A 12,088-nucleotide genomic window follows, 5' to 3' on the forward strand; every position below is an offset into this window, starting at 1 on the left:
AAATCGACAGTAACACAATAACAGTGGGGGACTTTAACACCTCACATACACCAATGGACAGATCATCCAAACAGAAAATTAATAAGGAAACACAAGCTATAAATGGCACAATAGAACAGATAGATTTAATTCATATTTATAGGATATTCCATCCAAAAACAGCAGATTACACTTTCTTCTCAAGTGCGCACGGAACATTCTCCAGGATAGATCACATCTTGGGCCACAAACCAAGCCTCAGTAAATTTAAGAAAATTGAAATCATATCAAGCATCTTTCCTGACCACTACGCTATGAGATTAGAAATGAATTACAGGAAAAAACACGTAAAAAACACAAACACATGGAGGCTAAACAATACACTAGTAAATAACCAAGAGATCACTGAAGAAATCAAAGAGGAAATCAAAAAATACCTAGAGACAAATGACAATGAAAACACGGCAATCCAAAACCTATGGGATGCAGCAAAAGCAGTTCTAAGAGGGAACTTTATAGCTATACAAGCCTACCTCAAGAAACAAGAAAAATCTCAAATAAAAAATCTAACGTTACACCTAAAGGAACTAGAGAAAGAAGAACAAACAAAACCCACAGTTAGTAGAAGGAGAGAAATAATAAAGATCAGAGCAGAAATAAATGAAATATAAACAGAAAACAATAGCAAAGATAATAAAACTAAAAACTGGTTCTTTGAGAAGATAAACAAAATTGATAAACCATTAGCCAGACTCATCAAGAAAAAGAGGGAGAGGACTCAAATCAATAAAATTAGAAATGAAAAAGGAGAAGTTACAACAGACACCACAGAAATACAAAGCATCCTAAGAGACTACTACAAGCAACTCTATGCCAATAAAATGGACAACCTGGAAGAAATGGACAAATTCTTACAAAGGTATAACCTTCTAAGACTGAACCAGGAAGAAACAGAATATATGAACAGACCAATCACATGCACTGAAATTGAAACTGTGATTAAAAGTCTTCCAACAAACAAAAGTCCAGGACCAGGTGGCTTCACAGGTGAATTCTATCAAACATTTAGAGAAGAGCTACCACCCATCCTTCTCAAACTCTTCCAAACAATTGCAGAGGAAGGAACACTCCCAAACTCACTGTATGAGGCCACCATCACCCTGATACCAAAACCAGACAAAGAGGTCACAAAAAAAGAAAATTACAGACCAATATCACTGATGAATATAGATGCAAAAATCCTCAACAAAATACTAGCAAACAGAATCCAACAACACATTAAAAGGATCATACACCATGATCAAGTGGGATTTATCCCAGGGATGCAAGGATTCTTCAATATATGCAAATCAATCAATGTGATACACCATATTAACAAACTGAAGAAGAAAAACCATACGATCATCTCAATAGATGCAGAAAAAGCTTCTGACAAAATTCAACACCAATTTATGATAAAAACTCTCCAGAAAGTGGGCATAGAGGGAACCTACCTCAACATAATAAAGGCCATATATGACAAACCCACAGCAAACATCATTCTCAATGGTGAAAAACTGAAAGCATTTCCTCTAAGATCAGGAACAAGACAAGGATGTCCACTCTCACCACTATTATTCAACATAGTTTTGGAAGTCCTAGCCACGGCAATCAGAGAAGAAAAAGAAATAAAAGGAATACAAATTGGAAAAGAAGAAGTCAAATTGTCACTATTTGCAGATGGCATGATACTATACATAGAGAATCCTAAAGATGCCAGCAGAAAACTACTAGAGCTAATCAATGAATTTGGTAAAGTTGCAGGATACAAAATTAATGCACAGAAATCTCTTGCATTCCTATACACTAATGATGAAAAATCTGAAAGAGAAATTAAGGAAACACTCCCAGTTACCACTGCAACAAAAAGAATAAAATACCTAGGAATAAACCTACCTAGGGAGACAAAAGACCTGTATGCAGAAAACTATAAGACACTGATGAAAGAAATTAAAGATGATACCAACAGATGGAGAGATATACCATGTTCTTGGATTGGAAGAATCAATACTGTGAAAATGACTATACTACCCAAAGCAATCTACAGATTCAATGCAATCCCTATCAAATTACCAATGGCACTTTTTACAGAACTAGAACAAAAAAATCTTAAAATTTTTATGGAGACACAAAAGACCCCAAATAGCCAAAGCAGCCTTGAGGGAAAAAAACGGAGCTGGAGGAATCAGACTCCCTGACTTCAGACTATACTACAAAGCTACAGTAATCAAGACAATATGGTACTGGAACAAAAACAGAAATATAGATCAATGGAACAAGGCAGAAAGCCCAGAGATAAACCCACGCACCTATGGTCAACTAATCTATGACAAAGGAGGCAATGATATACAATGGAGAAAAGACAGTCTCTTCAGTAAGTGGTGCTGGGAAAACTGGACAGCTACATGTAAAAGAATGAAATTAGAACACTCCCTAACACCATACACAAAAATAAACTCAAAATGGATTAGAGACCTAAATGTAAGACTGGACACTATAAAACTCTTAGAGGAAAACATAGGAAGAACACTCTTTGACATAAATCACAGCAAGATCTTTTTTGATCCACATCCTAGAGTAATAGAAATAAAAACAAAAATAAATAAATGGGACCTAATGAAACTTCAAAGCTTTTGCACAGCAAAGGAAACCATAAACAAGACGAAAAGACAACCCACAGAATGGGAGAAAATATTTGCTAATGAATCAACGGACAAAGGATTAATCTCCAAAATATATAAACAGCTCCTGCAGCTCAATATTAAAAAAATAAAAAACCCAATCCAAAAATGGGCAGAAGACCTAAATAGACATTTCTCCAAAGAAGACATACAGATGGCCAAGAAGCACATGAAAAGCTGCTCAACATCACTAATTATTAGAGAAATGCAAATCAAAACTACAGTGAGGTATCACCTCACACCAGTTAGAATGGCCATCATCAGAAAATCTACAAACAACAAATGCTGGAGAAGGTGTGGAGAAAAGGGAACCCTCTTGCACTGTTGGTGGGAATGTAAATTGATACAGCCACTATGGAGAACAGTATGGAGGTTCCTTAAAAAACTAAAAATAGAATTACCATATGATCCAGCAATCCCACTACTGAGCATATACCCAGAGAAAACCATAATTCAAAAAGACACATGAACCCCAATGTTCATTGCAGCACTATGTACAATAGCCAGGTCATGGAAGCAACCTAAATGCCCATCGACAGATGAATGGATAAAGAAGATGTGGTACATATATACAATGGAATATTACTCAGCCATAAAAAGGAATGAAATTCGGTCATTTGTAGAGACATGGATGGATCTAGAGACTGTCATACATAGTGAAGTAAGTCAGAAAGAGAAAAACAAATATCGTATATTAATGCAGATATGTGGAACCTAGAAAAATGGTACAGATGAACCAGTTTGCAGAGTAGAAATTGAGACACAGATGTAGAGAACAAACGTATGGACACCAAGGGGGGAAGCGGCAGGGGGGTGAGGGTGGTGGAGTGATGAATTGGGCGATTGGAATTGACATGTATACACTGATGTGTATAAAATGGATAACTAATAAGAACCTGCTGTACAAAAAATAAATAAAATAAAATTCAAAAATTCAAAAAAAATATCAAAACATAGCAGGTTAAAAAAAACAGAAATTGAATGCATGCATTCATGCTTTTTCAGTCTGTTGGTTATAATTTAATCACCAGAATAAAGTTAAAATTCCTCAATACGGCTTTTTTTAGCTTGTCCGGCCTCATCTCTAAAGCTCCCTTCTTCCCATTATCTACCTACATTTAATCCTTCAAACACTCTCCCCTCCCCAGCCCCTTCTCCTGAGTAAGTCTCTTCTATTCATCCTTTAGATCTCAGGCCACTTGTTACACTCTCTAAACACTGTTTCACGAATCCCACCCCACCCTCTCAACACACACAGAGATGCCCCCAGGTTAGATACCCCTCTTAATAGACTCATATACCCAGTACTTTCCCTATCACAACATTTACCACACTAATTTGTACCGACATATTTAATACTCCATTTTCTCACTAGATTGTAAGCCAGGACAACGTCTGTCTTGTTTGCCTGACACATAATAGATATCCTACAAATATTTAATGAATGAATAAATAAAGTTAATTATTTTAAGTCAGTAGATTCTGAGTGAAGACCTAATAAAATAATACATGATATTGTATACCTATATTGTGCTGGGCAAGATGTTAGAAACTGTCCCTATAGGTTGACTCTTTATGGATTACAACTGACAGGAATGTATGTAACCTAAAAGTATTTGAAGAATGTTTTAAGACTGCCTGACATCTTAAAAATAAAAATGTAAAAATGAGTTATGTCTTCCATATAACAGCCACTAGAGGGCAATGAAAGCCAACTTGGAACACCTTTAAATGGGGAAAAAAATAATAGTAAAAATGTTTTCCTTGTTAAAATCTGGATAGATGATCTTATGTTTGGGATAGTTAAAGGACCTGTGGGCTACAGTTTCTGTGATTATGGGTTTAGCAGTTATAATTACCTTTCTGGTGTGGTATTAAAACCTAGATTATCTGTGATAATAACATCACCTTACATTTTGTGCATTATCTCATTTGAACCTGCCATGACATTAGCAGGGAACATATTCTTTTCCCATTTTCCAATGGAAAAAAAAAAACAACTGAGGTTCAAGAGGTATTAATCTAATAAGTAGCCATAAGAAACCAAACTACTGCCACAAACCCTATAAATACCTGTTGGCTGCTTAGGTTTACCACACATACAAAATCCCTTACTAAGGCAGACAGTCTGGGAGAATACAGTTCCCCAAATTAATTGCACCAATTTAGAATGAAGACATATGGCAGCATCTCCTTAGCAAAAGATCTTGTGGTTTTAGGTGACCCCAAGGTAGCCATCTGATGATGATGTCAAAATATTTACCTGGAACCTATTTACAGAAATACGGTCCTGGTGCCTAGAAAGGGGACAAGCTTCTGGCCTTCACATTGGTTAGACCCTTCCTAGGGTTATATGTTCCATTCTAGTTGCTGCATTTTTATAAAGGAATCAAGAAGCAACAGACTAGGATTAGTGTACAAGATATATTAGAGGGTGAAAGAGAAATTGGGATGTCCTGAAGAGGATGAGATCAAGGGAGATGGGATTAGCTATAGTGATGCTTAAGCTTGTTGGCTCTGCAGTCAGAAAGTGTGGGTATGACTTGGTATCCACACTAAAAAATAGAAAATAAATAATTCCAGGGACCTGGGTTGGTTTATTATGCATGTCAAATATGGAAGCCAACACGGGTTTGTAAAAGGGTCACTCCAGGATTCACATGCTAGAGAAGAAGCTCCTTGACTGCCTTAGTCTGAGCACATGGGGGAAGTCCTTTCTGGAGGCCCCTGAGTGGTGGGCGTGACCTTGCTCAGTAACAAGATGAGGGGGATGGTAAACCTTCAGAGGCTTCCTCCAATCTCTTCCTCCACCTCTTGCATGAGCAGACATGAACTGGGCCCAGGGAGCCCTAAGGGTCAGCTGGAGAGCAGGCAATGCAGGAGTTTTTCTTCACCTGGGGGTGGCTTAGTGTCCCCTGCAGGCGACAGGCATTCTGCTGGCCCTTCACCCCTGTTGCCCGTGAATTTATGATGAATTTCACCTCCAAGAAGGTCATTCTTCACAATGAGGTCTCCATTATAGGAAGTGGATCGGTTGGCATGGCCCGTGCTACCACCATTTTTTAGAAGGCTTGAATGATGAACTTGCCTTTGTGGATGTTGATGCAGGCAAATTGAAGGGTGAGACACTAGATCTTGAACTTGGCAGTCCTTTTATGAAAATGCCAAATATTGTTTCCAGCAAAGATTATCTTGTCACTGCAATCTCCAATTTAGTGATTATCACAGCAGATGCACACCAGGAAAAAGGAGAAATACACCTTAATTTAATCCATTGGAATGTGACTATCTTTAATGATTTCCCATATTACCCAATCCAGTCCTTGTGGCAAAATGATTATTGTTTCTAATCCACTGGCTATCTTATGTAGCTTGGAAGTTGAATGAATTTCCCAAACTGTGTTATTGGAAGTGGCTATAATCTGGACACTCCCCATTTCCCTTCCTTGATGGGCAGAAACTTGATATCCACCCTGACAGCTGTCATGGGTGGATCCTTGGAGAGCGGGGAGACTCAAGTGCTCCTGTGTGGAGTTAACACTGCTGATTGCTTTGAAGAATCTGAACCCAGATTTAGGAACTGATAAAGATCATGTGCAGTGGAAAAATATCCGCAAAGAAGTGATAGCTAATGCCTGTGAGGCTATTGAAATGAAAGGCAATACAAGTGACGCTTGAATAACACAGGTTTAAACTTTTTTTTTAATTTTCTATGTCCTCTCTTCACCTACCATTCTTGACTCAAGCTGTTGCAATTCATCCTCTATATTCACAACTCCAGTTAAACTGTTCTCATTAAGATCATTCGTGATTTTCTTAATGAATAAATCTAATGAATGTTTTTAGCCTCCAATTTTTTGTCTTCTCCCCTTAGAAGTAACTGACATTGTTGACTACACACTCTTTAAAACAGTCACATTCTTTTTTTTTTTTTTTTTTTTTAATTTATTTTTGGCTGCGTTGGGTCTTCATTGCTGCACGCGGGCTTTCTCTAGTTGTGGCGAGCGGGAGCTACTCTTCGTTGTGGTGAGCAGGCTTCTCATTGTGGTGGCTTCTCTTGTTGCAGAGCATAGACTCCAAGCACGTGGGCTTCAGTAGTTGTGGCACATGGACTCAGCAGTTGTGGCACATGGGCTCAGTAGTTGCAGCTCACGGGCTCTAGAGCACAGGCTCAGTAGTTGTGGCGCATGGGCTTAGTTGCTCCACAGCATGTGGGATCTTCCCGGGCCAGGGCTCAAACCTGTGTCCCCTGCATTGGCAGGCGGATTCTTAACCACTGCGCCACCAGGGAAGCCCCCAGGTTTAAACTTTGCCAGTCTACTTATATGTGGATTTTTTTCTACAGTAAATACTACGGTACTACATTATCTACACGGGATTGGTTGAATTCCTGGATACAAAACCGTGGACGCGGAGGAACCACATACATGGAGGGCCCGACTGTTGGTTGTAGGTGGATTTTAAACTCCACAGAGTGCTAGGGCCCCTAACTCCTCCCTCACCCCATGTTGTTCAAGGGTTAACTACTTCTTGGGCCACTAGCCTATCCGTAGCTGATTTAGCACAAGATATTTTAACACAAAGTATTTTGAGACCCATCCAGTTTCTACCAATTGTGGACCTCTATGGAATAAATGAAGAAGTATTCCTCAGTGTTCCTTGTACCATGGGAGAGAATAGTATTACAGAACTTATAAAAGTAAAGCTGAACCCTGACAAGGAGTCCCATTTGGAAAAAAAAAAAGTGCAGAAACACTTGGGAAATTCAGAAGGAGCTCAAGCTTTAAAGTTTTTTTAAAGCTACCATCCAGAAGTTATTGAAAAAGAAATAGTAGGTATGGGACTGTATATGTTAAACCTATAAATAAACTTGCAACCCTAAAAGTTGGAAACAGGAAAGTGGGTAGAGTGACTCCCCCATTTATTTAGCCCTCCAGCTCTTTTATTTAGCAACCAGATGTCAGATGATACTTATTTTTTACAATCCTAAGTAATTGCATCAAAGGAGGTGTTTTCAGTACCTCTAATGCATCAGTAGTTGTCTTCCATATATATATGTAGTTGCCATTTGGTTCAAAAGAATCTATGATGTAGGTGATTATTGTGTTATAGAAACTCTTATTCTAAGCTGGAAAAAAAGAAAAAAATCTAATTCCTTTAAATACATACTAATTATTTTGTTCTGGCTGGCTTATACCTATGTTCATTTATATACTACTTTAAAAGTTATAACTACCTCTACAAGATAAAAAATAAAAGTATTGACATATACACAAAGGAAAAAAAGTGGATCTGGATTCTGAATCTGGACTTATAATTGTGAACTTGGGCAATTTACTTCTCTTTCTCAGTTTCCTCATCGACAAAATGATGACTGTGCCTACTTATAGGGCTGTTAGGGAAAAGAATCAAAATAATGCATGTATGTTTAGTGTCACATTTGGCACATGGAAGGATTTGATAAATGCTGACTCCTTGTTGTTATGTTGTTAAAGCATTTGCAAGGCCTTTCTGTAGAAATGAATGCAGACTTATTTGTGTTGCCCCAGAAAATGTATCAGAACTCAAAGAGGCACTAGCTAAAAGCAAGAGTTTGTGAATCTAACAGGTTTGTTTTCAAATCCTGTTTCTACCACATAACACCTAAGTAATCTTGAACAAATCACTCAGTCTCATCGAGTCTCCATTTTCTCATGTTATGAAACATTTACTGCAGCTCTTCACTATGCTAAGTAGGTGGGCAGAGTGATAGGATGTCATTTCACTCCATTGTAATTAGTCAGCAGGAGGTCAGCTGACCACCCACAGGGCTTGGGAGAGAGCATCCCTGCAGAGGATATCCGATTGCGAGTATTTGTTTCTAATCTTGAAAATGTTGGAAATAAAATTGGTTCCCACATTCAAGTTGTCTTCATCTGGTGTGTCATAAACTGGTCCTCAAGTGGCCATTCATTCAAAACTATTTCCCTTGGAATAGCATTTGGCTTTTAAAGTTGACTAGATTCCTTTATTTCCCAAAGAGCAAACTGAAGGAAAAATGTTGGCTTTGGAACCAGAGAGATAGTTGAACCCTGCTTTACTGCTAACTGGCTCTGAGACCTTTGGACAATTACTTAGCCTCCCTGAACTAAATCTTCTCGTCTACAAAATAGGGCGCACTCCTATGTCAAAGAATTGTTATGGGGCTTAAATTGTGCTAGGGATAGAACACCCAGCATGCTGCCTGACACAGAGGGGGGTAGTAGGTGGTCCTGCCTTCTTTGACAGTGCCATCAGCAGTCCTAGTGTTCACAGCTCTGTGAGCCAGCCTTGAACACTGGCCTTCCGGTGATCATCCCATCTCAGCCCAGTGACATCGCTCCGGCCAGGCAAAAGCTAACCTCTGGTCCATTTCCCACACTTCTGGTCCATGAACTCTCCCTCCTCACACTCTGTGTGTACCTAGGATTCTAGTGTCCTCATGCTCTTTCTGTCACCCCCTCAGTGAAAACCTACTTCTATTTCTTGAAAGAAATCAGATGCAGCAGTTCACATTGAAGTTGAATGTCAGGAAAACGGCAAAGTGTTACTGCAACTATATTGAGATTTTAATAGTATAACAAGCTTAAAGCTAGAGCAATGACTCTCAAATGGTGGAATTAAAGGATTCCCAATATTCCCGAGGAAAGAATTTCAGAAACATAGTAGAGTCCTTCATAGCACGAGTACATTTTTACATTTCAAAGGTGTAGATCACAGCATAAGGCTGTGATCTCTCTGATAGCAAATCCAAATCTTATTTTTATTGATTCCAGTACATGGCACAGCCTCTGGCAAGTTACAGACATTCAATAAATGTAGACTAGATGGTCTTAAGGCCATGTCAGATGTATAAATATATTTCCTAGCCCACACATTGCTACTAGACACAAGCATAAACCATTTACAGAACACTTGGGAAGAGAGAGTTAGAAGAAATAGAAGTACTTTTCTTTGCTTTAGTTTTGATGACAGAGGATGTAAATTCCCTTTACTTGCTAGGCAGAATTTCTTAGAAGAAGAAGGATTTGAATTGGGCTTCCCAAGGCCAGGGTGACAGGATCACCTGTGGCTGTCGAGAAGACAGAGTATTCCCAGCCCAGCAGACAGCACAGATGGAAGTTCAAAAGCTACTAGTGCTGATGACAGCATTGGAAGCACTTGTCTGAGTAGCTGCTTTTGGAAACCTGTACCCCAGCGTACATTTTCCTATCTTCATTTTAGTTCCCTTTGAACATTTTAAACAATTCTTCTCCCACATATCCTCTCAACACTTCTCCTACACACTCCCAATCCTCCGTCTCTCCCACATATGTAGCAAAAGAAAAAAAAAAAAAAAAGGGTCTCTCTTTCTCTGTTATACTAATTTCCTCTAATCTTTGCTTAGTAATGTATCACAGTCAGAACAAGGTTCAGCTCATTAGCTGACAATCTTAATGTTGTTCTCTTAAAATAGTCAAAGATTTGCTCTTTTCCTTAACATCCAAAAATACATATGGATTTTAATGTCCCTTCCCCCAATGCCTGATGCTGAAATTTTCACAAACTCAAAATTTGAACCTTCTAAAACTACTCTGGAAAAAAGAACCAAGCAGACTTATTCTACCATTTCTTCCTTAACCTAAAAAACAAATGACATGAATTTTACTCATTAAATATTTTTAACCAGGAAATAACCCAAAAGAACCAATTTAAAAATTTATATGACATTCACATTAAAAAGTACAAAATTGAAATGTGCTTTTAATGGTATCAGTAGTGGTATTAGGTTGAACCATACGAAATTGCCATTTTTGTAGGTCATGTCAAATATTGGCAATTTTGTATGGTTCAGACTAATGTGGATTCATATTTCTCTAGTACCCATACAATCCTCACAGATGTCTTGGTCCTACAACTCTTGAGTAGAGGTTACAGTCATAGATGATATGATGTAAAGAGTCTTCAGAGGGTTCAGACCAAAAAAGCTACCTCTGTTGGTTTATTCTTTAAAAGGATGTTAAACAAAGCAGGTATATTTTCCAGCTTTCCATATTAAAACTAAGTTGCACCATCCATTGAGTAGGTTTTTATATGTATCATCTTATTCAACCAATATGATTCTACAACTCTTTTGAAGTAGATATTCCTATCATCACTTTGTAGATGTGAAAATGGAGTCTCAGAGCAGGTCACTTGCCCAGGATGACACAGTGGTAAGGAACAGTGCCAAAATTCCAAACCTAAATCTGCGTGGACAAAACCCATACTCTTTCCCCTCTATTACACTGCCCCCATTGATATGGGAGGGAAGGAGGGAAGGAGGGTAGGAAGGAAGGGAGGGAGGGAGGGAGGGTGAGAAAGGAAAACAATTCCTCAAAATGAAATACCGGGACTTCCCTGGTGGTCCAGTGGTAAAGAATCGCCTTACAATGCAGGGGACGAAGGTTCGATCCCTGGTCAGGGAGCTAAGATCCCACATGCCTGCTGCGGGGCAACTAAGTCTGCGTGCCACAACTACTGAGCTCGAGCACCTCAGCTAGAGCCCATGTGCCACAAACTACAAAGCCCACACACTCTGGAGCCCACGCGCCACAACTACAGAGCCCACAGTCCCTGGAGCCCACGCGCCACAACTAGAGAGAAGCCTGCGCACCGCAATGAAGAGCCCGTGCGCCGCAACTAAGACCCAACGCAGCCAAAAATAAAAATTAAATAAATAAACGATAAAGACAATTTAAGAAAAACACTCATGGTTTAAAAACAAATGAAATACCAATTATTATCAGCACTTAATAGTATGGATACATGTTGAGTTCTTTGCATGAAAACTTTAACTTTAATATATATAATATAATTATATTTAATATATATAATATATATATTATAATTTAATATATATACATATATTTTTTAACCACATGATTGAGTCACAGAGTCATAACTCTGAGTGGGACTTCATGGACTCCCTTGAACAATATTTGTTTGTTCATTTGTTTGTTTAATAAATGAAGTAAAGCACAAAATTCCAAAGCTAATTGGTAAAGAAGCTAGAGCCACATCCACTGAGTATTCTTGAAAATACACTATCCCTGGATTTTGCCACCTATCAGAACGTAAAAGCACTAATCTGAAATAGTGAATTATCCTAACCTATCTATATTTCGATACATAGGATATATGTGTGAATATACATACATTATGTGAATATACATATACACACATAAATAATTGCAGAACAATTTACTTTAAGGAAATATGAAAGTTAACTGGGTTTGTTTTTGTGGTTTTTGTTTTTTGGTTTTTTTGCACACAGCTATTAATAAAAATCAAGATTAGGCAGGAATTTCTAGATGGCAGAAAGCCAAATACAAGCTTTTTGCTTTGCGAAC

The 12,088-nt window shown here is 38.3% G+C and overlaps 1 protein-coding gene and 1 pseudogene across 8 annotated transcripts in view; both read left to right on the plus strand.

Annotated features, from left to right (window-relative positions):
* DLG2 (discs large MAGUK scaffold protein 2) overlaps nucleotides 1-12,088 on the plus strand; it is an 802,852-nt gene that overhangs the window by 458,330 nt on the left and 332,434 nt on the right. The gene's annotated exons all lie outside the window — the stretch shown is intronic.
* LOC133099052 (L-lactate dehydrogenase A-like 6A) lies at nucleotides 5,574-7,486 on the plus strand (annotated as a pseudogene).

The sequence above is a fragment of the Eubalaena glacialis genome, chromosome 10 (assembly GCF_028564815.1).
Source record: "Eubalaena glacialis isolate mEubGla1 chromosome 10, mEubGla1.1.hap2.+ XY, whole genome shotgun sequence".
NCBI lineage: Eukaryota > Metazoa > Chordata > Mammalia > Artiodactyla > Balaenidae > Eubalaena > Eubalaena glacialis.